This window comes from Pholcus phalangioides, unplaced genomic scaffold, assembly GCF_987345545.1.
Source record: "Pholcus phalangioides strain wild (caught in Gottingen) unplaced genomic scaffold, Ppha-v1.0 ptg000009l_1, whole genome shotgun sequence".
Classification (NCBI taxonomy): Eukaryota; Metazoa; Arthropoda; class Arachnida; order Araneae; family Pholcidae; genus Pholcus; species Pholcus phalangioides.
The window spans coordinates 36519275-36532319 of NW_028301602.1; the positions used below are offsets into that span (position 1 = coordinate 36519275).

The 13045-nt window shown below is 35.4% G+C and overlaps 1 protein-coding gene across 3 annotated transcripts in view; it reads left to right on the forward strand.

Moving 5' to 3' along the window:
• LOC149082991 (kinesin-like protein KIF13A) overlaps positions 1-13045 on the forward strand; it is a 130764-nt gene that overhangs the window by 54774 nt on the left and 62945 nt on the right. The gene's annotated exons all lie outside the window — the stretch shown is intronic.

Below are 13045 nucleotides of genomic sequence, written 5' to 3' on the forward strand. Positions count from 1 at the left end.
GCCCCCTTTAGGAGTCTAATTCCGAAACACTCCTTCCTATGGAGTCTTTATGTCATAAAATCATGAAATAAAATAACTAACCAAATTTCATATTTATATGTTCCGCAGTTTCGGCTCTGCATGATTTCCTCTATATAACCTTTGAACCTACTTAGGGGTCGACTTTTGGTAAACCCCCTTTTTAGTGAGTCTTTACATCATGAAATAAAACTACGGACCAAATGTCATATGTATAACTTCATCGGTTTCTGCTCGGCGATGATGAATTCAGTCAGTGAACCAGTCAGTCAGGACATGTTATTTTATATGTATAGATTCCATTGTACATCCATGAATTCTTGGGAGCGCCTCTCATTTTAAGCCCTCTTGCAAAGTATATTGAGAAGAGGGGGGGGGGGGGTCCAAGCTCCTAGAGTCCTGTAGATTCCGGTGTATGTAAGATGAACTTCTACTGATTATACGTACATACACAATCCACGGTAATCGGATTTATGGCTCAAAAATAAAAGCAATTAAGAACTCAAGAAAGGATAAATTGAAAATTTTTTACGTGAAAACAAACTACAGCCGAGCAATATTTTGCAAAAACGAAGAGATTGTTCGTGTCCCGTAAGAACGGGACATGTGGTCTGGGTGTAAAATTCGTAGAGTTGTGAGAGCATCGAAATAATCTTGATTGTGGCACGGCGTGAAATAAGGTTGGGCATCCCGGATCTAAACTCTCAACGGTTCAACCCCCATAAACATATATTGAGGGGAAAAAAATCACAAACCGGATGTAAGTGGACAGTTTTAGCATATTTTTAATTGAAGCAATACATCAACGCAGCAATTTAATAAATTTAGAGTGGGGTTTTTAATTAGCTAAAATGGTTTAATCAAGGTAAAATATACAAATACAATACAAATACAAATACAACGCCACAACAGGCAAAATGCCCAACGAGGTGGCTGATAAAAAGATGCCCATAAAAATATGGATGTCATATGTTTCAAAAATACAGCAACCCAATTAAAAATGCAATTAACACAAATTACAAACAATATATACACATGATAAAATATTATACAATGCCCATAAAGAATACTTATGGTTGTCTTATTCTAAGAATGGATAGCTTCTCGATTTACCCCAACATGTTTATCGTATTTCTTTTTAAACGTGTCAATTGCGTTACAATTTACTACCTCCGGGGGTAAGCTATTCCATTTATTAACAACCCTATTGGAGAAAAATTCCCTGCGACACCATAACCTTGCATTGTCCCTCACCAATCGATACTGGTGTCCCCTTGTAAAAGCAGTCGATTGGCGGTGTACTAAAAGTTCATGGTCCATCCTATCCATCCCATTGAAAATTTTGAACACTTCGATCATATCTCTCGACACCTGCGTTCATCCAATGTAAACATATTCAACAGTTTTCCTACAACAATATACAGTTTTCCTTTATTTTTCTTTTGTCCATAAACAGATGAAATCTTGCTTAGCAAAACTGAATAGTTTCTATCTTGAGTTTTATTCCCAATCCCTTATATTTGGCGCTTTTTCATCTTTGAACACGTAAAATTTCACCAACTCTCGAAAAATGATGCAGACGAGGAATCGACTCTTTCAAGATTGAAAAGAAAAAGTATTGTACTTATATAGCCGTATTTCGGACTGAAATGACATGAAAAGATGAAAAGGTTTACTTTCTAAAATTAAAAAAATTGAAAAAAGAAATTGGTATGATGGTGTTTTTTTTTTTTCCGGCCATGTGTTTCTCATGTATATTCAAATATACACGTGTCCATTGATGGTTGATCTTTTGTGTTTAGAAATGCGTTCGCTGATATTAAAAAGGTGTAGCACAATCGGTTATTTGTTTCTTTGAATGCGTTTCGGAATGGAAAATGGTACATACGGAAATTATAAGTAATTTTTTTTAGGATTATTAAAAGTAACAATTAGAATCGTTGAGAAAAATCATTTCAAAATTATTGAAAGAAATAATTCCCAGAATTGGTGAAAAAAAAAACATTAAGCAATTCATAAAATTTAATGAAGAAATAATTCCAGAATTTATAGAAAAATTCTCAAAATTGATACAAATTAATATTTAAAAAATTTCAGAATTAATATAAATAAATATTTAAGAAAAAATTTTAGAATTGATACAAATTAATATTCAAGAAAATTTTTCAGAACTAATAAAAATTAATATTTAAGAAAATTTTTCCGAACAATACAAATTAATATTTAAAATATAATTTCAGAATTGATGCAAATTAATATTTAACAAAACATTTTAGAATCAACGAAAATTAATATTTGATGAAAAAAATAATTTCAGAATTAATATAATTCCCATTCAATAAAAAAACAATTTCAGAATTAATAAAACTACCATTCAATAGAAAAATAATTTCAGAATTTATGAAAATTCGCATTCAATGAAGAAATAATTTGGATATTTATGAAAGTTATCTTAAAAAATAATCTCAGAAAAAAATATAATTTTCCAATAATATAGAGCCCACTCCCCGTTTTCTCGGAGGCCCTCGTGTACGGTAGAATGCTCTGGAATGCTCTGAAAGACTGCGCCTGGAGTGATTTCCCAACAAGATACATGCCAGATCAAAAAATCTTTGAGTGATTGCAGCAATATCTGAGCGAAACGGGTTTCTTATGTTGTCTTCACACTCCTAACATGTCTTGTATCCCGCATACCGTTGACTGAGTTCATTTCGCTTTGCAGTCGCTCAAAGGTTGTTGGATTTGCCATGAGTTTCGTAGGAATAAACTTAGGTATACTCTTTGGGCTTCCAGAGCATTCCTTTCTGCAGCCCCGGGCATGGAATGCGTGTCAGCCTTCCTGATTCTGATTCATAAAAAACCATCCCTTCTGCAATCCAGGATTGAAATGGTGAATGGCAAACTCAGCGTTTCATTGATGTCTAGCTGTTCACAGCTTGCGTTATGACCATAAATTTGCTTGTTTAGAATGTGCTCTATAACTCCGTAAAGTTTCGCCCTTGAGTTTGAATCACCCTCTATATACACTATCCAGATATTTAAGTCAGTGAACATTTTGAAGAGAGAGAAATTCAGAGATTTTTCCGAATTTCTAGAAAAATCTTATGCTTATATTCACAATTTCGAATAAAAATTTAGTCACGAGTGCATTTAGGGACCGACAAAAAATTCAATGATAAAAGCATTGTTTATGGATCAACCCTTCATCAGAAAAAGTTGCAAATGACACGTAACTCCCACAAAATATTTTACGTAAAAAAACAACCGAAAAGGCTCTTATCATCCGGATACCAGATCTTTCAGGAAATAACTTTAATACACCTCAATGTCTTCAGCTCTATATCTTTCTGTTTTTCCCATGATACAACTGTAGTTTTCACTGAAGTATATATATATATAGTTGACAATCAAAACTGTGAAAAATAAAATTTATATCTTTTTTCGCGCATGCGTTCTTTGAAATTATTTCCTGTGTCATAAATCAGGAAATATCAAACAAATTCATTTAAAATTTCATTATAACGTGTTATTTATACGTTGTAAAGTTTCCTGTAAGTTTCGTAAACTTCGGTTAAAAACTTCGCATGTTACGAGAAAAAAAACCGTGCAATGCAAATTACAATTTTTATAAGAAACATTTATATCTTCGTGAATATACATGCTATTTTCACGAAAATGCATACAAACATTGGAAACAGCAGATAAAATATTATTTTGTAAAAGCTTACAAATAATTTGCTGCTTTTCCTGATACAGGGTTGATCAAAAACAATTTTCTCTTAGTCAATTTTTTGTCAGCCCCCTAAATGCATTCGTGGCTAAATTTTCATTGAAAATTGTGATCAAAAGCATTGGATTTACAAAAAAGTTTCAGAATGATTCATCAAGTATTTTTACAGAAATTCGAAAGTCTCTGAACTCCAAAGTGTTCACTGACTTATGGATAGAGATAGTGTACGTACTCCAGATTTCGACATCGTGCTCCTACATTGTTCATTATTTTTAAACTCACAAAAACAGTCTCTTAAAAGGTCACAAAAGATAATTTCGCTCTCTCACAGTCGTCCTCCATTCATCAACATAATTAGTACCAATGTTTGTCACGATTATTCAATCTCGAAACGAAACCTTCCGTTCAAATTGACGTTAATGGGGCTTCACTGATAAGAAATTACTTTCATTTCCGAGAGACATTTCACGTGTTCAAAATTAGGAAATGCGAATGTGTCCCACCGTGCTCGCCTATCAATAAATACTCTATTATTCTGCGCCCGGGGATTTCCAGCAATCCATCCATAAACTACTATGACGAATAAATTATAATCATGGGTGTAGTTGTTGCCAGTGGTTGTGGAAGCGAAGTTAGTACAACAACTTTAAAAGGGCCGATAATTGCCCGCTTACGGCTCCAATGATTCAGAATTGCTGACCTAGAACATAATCCATTATGTTGTCTTCTTTGGGAGTCCAGAAACGGTCGCAGAAGCGATGGGCCCTACTTCGAATTGGAGGAGAAACTGCATTCTTATGTGTGCAATACACATAAGTGAGTAGTTCCTCGATGGGAACCGGGAAAACCTTGCCATGCGTAACAAACGCTTTCTCAGACCGGAAGAACACAAAAACACACTTTGTGGTGGGAAATAAAAAGAGTTCGCCTAATACTCGATCAATGGGCAATTCCGAATGCGCTTCTCTCATACGGTTTCTCCTCCGATCACGACTTGCTCCATAAATACGATATCGACTTAGGGAAGACGAAAACAATAAAATGATCGGTTTTCTAAAAGCAATAAAAATAAACATCATTACGGAGGTTATATTGGAAGAAAGGCGCTCTTCTTTCTATTTACAGTGAAACCTCTATATAACGATATTCGTCGGACCAAGAAAAAATATCGTTGTATATAGAGGAATTAATGTTATAACTTGATGAAGCATTATCATCTCGTGCCATCAAATTTATGCAGCTGTTGGCACCTTTTCTAGATCGGCGTTTTGAGTACTGTACCTCCAAAAAATGCGATTTTCAGTGCAGTGGATCCTGCTTATACCGTTTTTCAAAAAACCTTCATGAAAAACTTTCTAAGAGGGAAACACTTTTTAAACGGGAAATCTTATAACGAATTAGAGTTGGGACCACGAAAAAAGTCTTACTAAGCAGGAAAACGTTCTAAGTGGGAGCATTATACGCGTAATCAACCGTATTTATTCGCCGCAAATGATTATAATTGATTAGTTGATAAAGATGATCAGTTAGTGTAGTGTCTCTGTAAACAGGTTTATCGCGATACACTCTGGTGTATCAGACAAAAAGCAGCGATACCGAAAACGTCATCAACACTTTCGGTGATCCGGTGGTATATTAAAGGATATTTCGAGCTGAATGTAAAAAATTATCGTTGTAGCGGTTCCAAAATCTCAAAAAATATAGTTACCGTGGGGTTTATCGTAGTAAAGGATATCGTTGTATCGAGAGCAATTTCACATTAAACTATAGGCGATTTCAAACAAGATTTGAAAGAAATGTCATAGTAGAGGAATATTTATCGTTGTATCGAGTGCCGCTGTAGCGAAATTTCACTGTTTATAGAAAATGATCCAAAAGTCAGAAAACATTTCAGAACGATGTTATTTGAGACACAGACCATCACCTCACAGACACTGTAAACCGCATACGGAGAACATCTTTGGTTTGGGCTGAAACTCACACAAACTAAACTATTTCTCGTTGCCAGAGAAAGAAATTTCTTATACTGTATTACACTCGCGCTGACTCCCACACATCGAAACATGTTCAGTTTGTCAGCTTCGTTTTTATATTTGTGTCTTAGTTGATAATTTGCACTAAAATGTTTAAGAAATATATGTCATGAATATAGTGTATGCCAGTCCTCACACATTATTCAAACTTTTTACAGCTGTGAATCGATGAAAATAGTTTAAAAAATACGCGGACCGGCGGTAATAGGAGAAATAATTTGCAGACTGGCAAAAAAATTAAATAAATTTGAAAAATTATTTGCGGATCGTCGAAAAATAAATAAATGGAAGAAACAAAAATGAAAAAATGACAGAAATGGTTCAGATCGGCAAAAAGTACATATCGTAATCACAAGAGGGTAGTCCACTGAACCCCCACAAGAGGGTAGCCACGTGAACTCTAGCCCAGGGGCCCGGAGATATATATATAGACTCTTATTTACTTTTTCTTTTCATTATAGATTTACTCGAAAAATCCATTCACGCGTATCAGAAACTGTAAAATGTTTTCATTGGTACTATAGTACAAATAGCTATATCGGATAAATATTTGTTTGTTTAGGTTCAGTGGAGGTCTCGTTATCACCAAGGGTTCCGTTCAAGTGTCGTAATTACACACACATCAAAGGTTCTGCGGATATTCCGTAACTATCGAGGGTTCCGCGTGAACTATGTGAAACGTTTCAAACCAGTGCCGTCTTAACGCAGGGGTTGACTCGGGCACGGATCCGGAACCTAAAAAGAAGGGCCTCACAAAAATTAAATCCGGTTGAAATTTTCTAGAATTTACCACGTAGGGCCTCGAAAAACAACTTGGCCCGTTAGCCCATGATGCTCTTAAGACGGCCCTGTTTCAAACGCGCAACTGCACTAACGCTACAGAAGCACTGATAGTTTCCTTTCTTTTAATGATATGTACGCTGAACGGAACAACAGATAGCCTAATAACTCAGTTCATGATAAGAAATGTCGTTAAAGTTAAAAAATGGAATAGTAAAATGTGAAAACCATAGAGAGTTCTGACACTCATTCTCCCTCTCTCTCTTTCTAATGTTTTCAGATTTTTCATTTTTAAATAAATTTTCTAAACGTTATAGAAATGTTCGTATATTTCACTGAGATTTCACTATATTCATCATTCTTATAATTTCCCCGGGAGAACCCTGACAGAATTTCGTCACCCCTGGTGACTCACTACCTTATCTATTACTTTGTGATGACTCAACTGTTTTTTGAATTGGAATAAAACGCTTAAGTTTGTACAAGAAGGGAGAAAAGAACCTGCTCCGTCTCTGGAGAAAAGGGGTGTTTTTATTTGTTGAGATTCTAAACCACAAATTCAGAAGTGATTTAAAGTGATGATAAAAGTTCGTTGGCTTCTTAATGACGCTAAATTAATCCGCCAAGGCAGCGTGGGTGTCGCGAATGAGGAAAAATGTGTGTGTGTCTCATTGTTAGAATTGCTGTTTTTCGGGCTCATGGTCTTGTTGAAAAGCCGCGGCGGTCATGCTCCAACGTTTGTGGTTAGTTTGCAAGGAATAGAATAAAGTTATATAAATATATTTATATGTACGTATTTATGATGCATTGGAACGTGACCTTACACGCAAAACGAGGTAAACGCCTGGTTAAGTTAAGCCTGGAAAGATTTTTCGGACAGATAAATGGAAAATGTTGACATGACCATTCCATGACCATACTGAAGCGGAATCTCGTTTATACGTCGCCCGATTATACGACTTTCACATTTATACGACATTTAGCTCGCAATCGGTTCTTATACATTTTGAGGTTAAAATAAATCAATTATTCGACGCAAAACCTCAATTATTCGACGCTTTCACTCTTGAACTCGAATTCCAAATCTTTTTTTTAAAAAGCGTCATTTTCCATCATATGCGCGCAATTTTCTGTAGACCATAGTTATTCAACCTTCAAGTGATTCATTGTCATGAAATGTGTCACGGGCCACTTAATTAAGTGATCTGGAACAGTGCCATGAATCACTTAAGTGATTCGTAAATGTGTCGTGGTCCGCTTGAGCGATCTGGTCACGAGTCACTCAAGTGCTCTGGAACTGAGCCGCGCTGATATGTAAATGTGCTTTGGTTCACTAAATGCTCTTTAAATGCGCCGTGGGGTCGCTTAGGTGCTCGAAAACTGCACCACGGTGATCTGTAAATAAGCCGCGGTCACTTAAGCGATCTTCACATGTGCTACGAATCGCTAAAGGTGCTCTAGAACTGTGCCGCGGTGATATGTAAATAGGCTGCTGGTAACTTCAACGATCTGGAACTGTGGCGCGGGCATTTAAGTGCTCTGAAACTGCCGTACAGGTCACTTAAGTGACCTGTAAATATGCTATGAGTCATCTAATTGATCTGAAAATGTGCCGTGGGATACTGTGATCTGTAACTGCTCTGCGGAAAAATGTGTCGCGTAATTTATTTTTACCAAATTAGGTTTTCGATCACGGGTTGACTATGAACGCTGTAGTGCAGACAGTGCAAACGCAAGATGCAATTGAACTTTTATTTGAATATTTACAAATAAATTCAATGAATATTTTGTATTTTTTTTGGTGGGGAGTGAGCTTTTTTCTTTTCAAAGGAGTCTCAGTTATGCGACTTACGCATTTGTACGGCGTTTTGACCCAGGCTTCTAGAACGTCGTATAAACGAGGTTCCACTGTAGTAGCCACGAGATAAAAAGGTTTCTTCCGTTTCTGTTTGTTTCTCTCCTATTTCTTTCTGTCAAATCACACCATTTGCATTTTACAACTTCGTACTTCATTTGTTCTAGTTTCTTTTAAGAACTGTGACCCAGAACATGCGGTGAGTCAAAATTATACAGTGACCTCGGAATTGTATGTATCTGGAGTATTAAAAATTCGTTGTCTTGAAAATTTCTTAAATATTTAACGACAGAAGAATTTTCGCAATTCACCTCGAAATGGTAAAAATCAGAATTTATACTCACAGAAAATTATTTCATCTAAATCAGAGGTTCTCTTAAGTTTTTGTGCTTAACACACACAGTTTAAGTGTGTGTGTTAAGTTTTTGTGGAGTGCTTCACAAAATAATAATCATTACATAGCGATGGAAAAGATCAGTTAATTGCAGAGCCGCCTTTAGGGGTGTGAGACAAGTGCAGTCACACCGGGTCAAGGCTTTGTGAGAACCCCGCACTCATGGTAAATTATTGGAGGCTTTAATCAATTCTGAAATTATTTCTTGCATTTATTCTGGATTTTCATAAATTCTATAGAAGTTTTTTCCTTTCGTGAATTTTGAATTTTCATTGATTCTGAAATTATTTCTTTCATTGATTCTGAAATTATTTCTTTCATTGATTCTGAAATTATTTCTTTCATTGATTCTGAAATTATTTCTTTCATTGATTCTGAAATTATTTCTTTCATTGATTCTGAAATTATTTCTTTCATTGATTCTGAAATTATTTCTTTCATTGATTCTGAAATTATTTCTTTCATTGATTCTGAAATTATTTCTTTCATTGATTCTGAAATTATTTTTTTCATTGATTCTGAAATTATTTTTTTCATTGATTCTGAAATTATTTTTTTCATTGATTCTGATATTTCTTTCATTGATTCTGATATTTCTTTCATTGATTCTGATATTTCTTTCATTGATTCTGATATTTCTTTCATTGATTCTGATATTTCTTTCATTGATTCTGAATTTTAATCAATTCTGGAATCATTTCTTTCATTAATTCTTAATTTTCATTGGTGCTGGAATTATTTTTTCAGTTATTTTGCTAATTCACCATTCCTAAAATTTTTATTGTTGCTGGAATTATTTTTTTTTTGCGTCCTGTATATTCTGAAATGGGTGCCAATTTTTCCCCTTTCTCTCTCTCTCTCTCTCTCTCTCTCTCTCTCTCTCTCTTTCTCTATCTCTTCTTTCTCTATCTCTTCTTTCTCTATCTCTCTTTTATTTTACATTTAAATGACACTATAAAAGATGCACTTTCTAAAATACCAACAAAATTGAGAAATGAATAGGTATATTACGTGTTTTTTACCATGTTTACTTGATATATATATGCAAATATATATGAGACCTAGAGGGTTAAGACATTTAAAAAAAATTTCATCCTTTTATCATTTGATAACGTAATTGAACTGAAGAAAAATAACATGATGAAAGGGGACGACATAAGAGTATAACTCGTGAATCGGTACTGCTGGACGGGAAAATTAATCCGAATGTCTCCAACACACACACACATTTCATCCTACTAATGTCATAAAAGCAGTCACCCTACAGGTAACTATAGGAGGAAAAATTATATTTGTATGTCTTTTTTTTACTCTGTTACAGGCGTAAATTACTCACTATTCGTTCCAGTTTATGAGAACCTAGTTTAATACATGAATTCTGAAAATGCGTATATAAAACTAAAAGAAACACGTTGATAGCTGCAGATATCTTCCTTCCGTACAAATGGAAAACCAAACATTTATCCAATTACGAGATCAAATATTGCAGTTTTTCCCCCCCATGCAGTAACTTTTCCGAAAATATGTATTTGTCCGCTAAGCTCGTATCCGGAAAGTAATTTCCGCGGAAATTGATTTCATTTGCGAAAATTGCTCGCGAAAATCTCATCTCTTAACTTTCACAGATAGTAAAACGGATTGGTCGCCCTGAGGTGGTGAGAATTTCTATTTCGTGGTGAGAGATAGTTTATTTTGTCATTGGCTGGAAAGAGCCAACGGATTTTCACGCTTCTTAGCCTATAGCGCTATTTTTTCTTAAAGGTTACGTCACACAGAAAAAATCTGGATTCACCTCCCCCCCCCCCCCAATTTAGATTGGATTTTCATTCGTGATAGAGTTAGGTGTCCAAAATTTTATTGCAGATCTGAGAGACTACGTGTGCATTTTTATTTGAGTGCGATTTCTATTGTTATGAAGGCGCTACGAGAGACACGAAGTCTTTGTCCATACGATGTACCCATTTTTTTATTTTTTTATAGTAAATTACGTGCTTTTATAGCTATTTAATGAAAGGGGGAAAAAGCAGGTTTCATCGTGAAAATTTGCATGCTAAATAATACTTAACTCAACTACCACCATATTTATTGGACATCGAGTTAAAGAAAAGATTTTCAAGTAATCACACCGTAATTTGAATGAAACTAATTTATAAATCAAGAATTAATTTGCAATTGTTTTCAGGTTAATCCAAAAGTCAGTTGACATTTGGAAGTTTAATACAGTCGATGCTCGTTATAACGACCCCACATTACCAATTAGGGACCAATCCGATACAACGACCGGTAGGATAAGTCTCAAATACTTTGTTATACGTTTATCATATATGTTTTCCTTTCTATACAACGACCTTCCTCATCCTCCTCCTCTTCCTAACCGGAACATGGCCCACCGCTCTGTCTCAACAAAAAGATATAAGCTGGACAAAGACCTGGGCCATGTTGGAAAGTAAAACGACCCTCCCAATATAACGTCCGTTTTCGACGGGACGAAGGGTGTCATTATACCGAGCGTCGACTGTAATTTAAAGAATAATGTACGTAGAGGAATAAAAATTGACACCTGGAAACAACGACACAGAGTTTTACTGAAAACCAAAAAACATATGTACAAAAACAGATGACGTTAAACGGATTTTTTTATAATCTATCTTTAATTAATATACAGTAGAGTCTCGATAATTCAAATCCCGAAAGTTCGAGGTTCCGTATAATCCGAGATGCTGGAATTTTTTGGAAATCCTTCCTTAAAAAACCTCACTCTTTTGGTTTTTCTCTAAGAACGAGTTTTGTTTCATTTTTTCTAGGAATGTGCCCTTTTTAGCTTGAAGTGGACTTGCTCCGGATCTCCGTCCATGACTAAAGGAGGTCTTGATCCTTATGCCGGGATATCCGGTGGGGCCTCAGGCCTGAATTTTTCGCAGGTTCCTCTACAGTAAATTCATAGTGTAAAAAGAAAAATCTTATTTTCGTATCGGGTTCCCAGACCTGGAGCCCCTCTTATGAAAAGAACATGGATCGTAGCGGCTCTAATCTAATGTATTAACCCCGTGAATGAAGAATTAAAAAGGTAAGAGTAAATACAAATACGTAGGCCCAACAAAACACTTGGAGCTTAGTTCAAGTTAGAACAATTTCCTCAAATAAGGGAGATAAGTTCCAACCAGCCTGGTGAATCAGGGAGGGAGATCTTGTATTCTCTTAATTTTTTTCTACACAATATATATATGATATAATTACCATATAAAATTAATATTGGGAGGTTCTTTCTTCCTCCCCCCGAAAGTTGTTTTCTATTGTTTTTCGGATAATCCCAGTTTTCAGTAACAGTTTTTTAGTTTTCAGTTAGCCTCGGGGTCCTGTTCACCTCGGATTATCGAGACTCTACTGTACTGTATTAATTAATCTTTGCAAACAGATGCATTGTAATGCTAAATCTCGCTTTTGTTATCTATTGGCTATTTTGCAATTTTTTTTTTTTGTTTCAGGTTTGAATTAAACACTATTTCGTGGTTTCCAGCACACAAACGTGTCTATTTTTATTCCTCTACGTACATTATTCCGTGAATTATTGAATATTAAGTGACTTTCGAACCACCCCGTATTTACGAGCTGATTTCAATCGATATCATTACCTGTTTCAGGGAATAAAATTTTTATCGTTTATTATTATGTATGTGCGATTTCCCCCTCCGATGGAGAGAAAATTTTGTCGTAAACACTACAGATCAGGCATCTTCCATCTTCAACCCGTTGGCGCGAGCACCGCGGTGCTCCCTGAAGCACCCAGAGTGCTCGATGCTGGTGTCCGATTTTGTGCTCGCGAGCACTTCATCAAAGTTACAGTTAAACATCTCGTACAAATTGCGTTCAAGGATTGAAATCATCCTGATTTCATGCATTCTCATGCAAACTTGCCGTAAGGATGCTCCTCTTTTGATGATGGGTACAGACAGGGCTCGCTACTAGAAAAATATTGAAGACCTCTGCTATAGATTAATATGAATAATTTACTTCAGGACTGTAGCCAAAGGGTTCGAGTGCTAAACCGGTCCTTTTCCCAAAATGTTTGAAAATTACTGCTATAGATGGAGTAACGCTCATCACCTTATTACTATTTCCATTTTGAGGGGAAAAAACTACATACTACATACAGTACTTACGATAATTAATAGCCATCTCAAAATAACTTTGTATATTTATTTGATAAAAACTGCATTTCTTTCCCCAGGATTCAT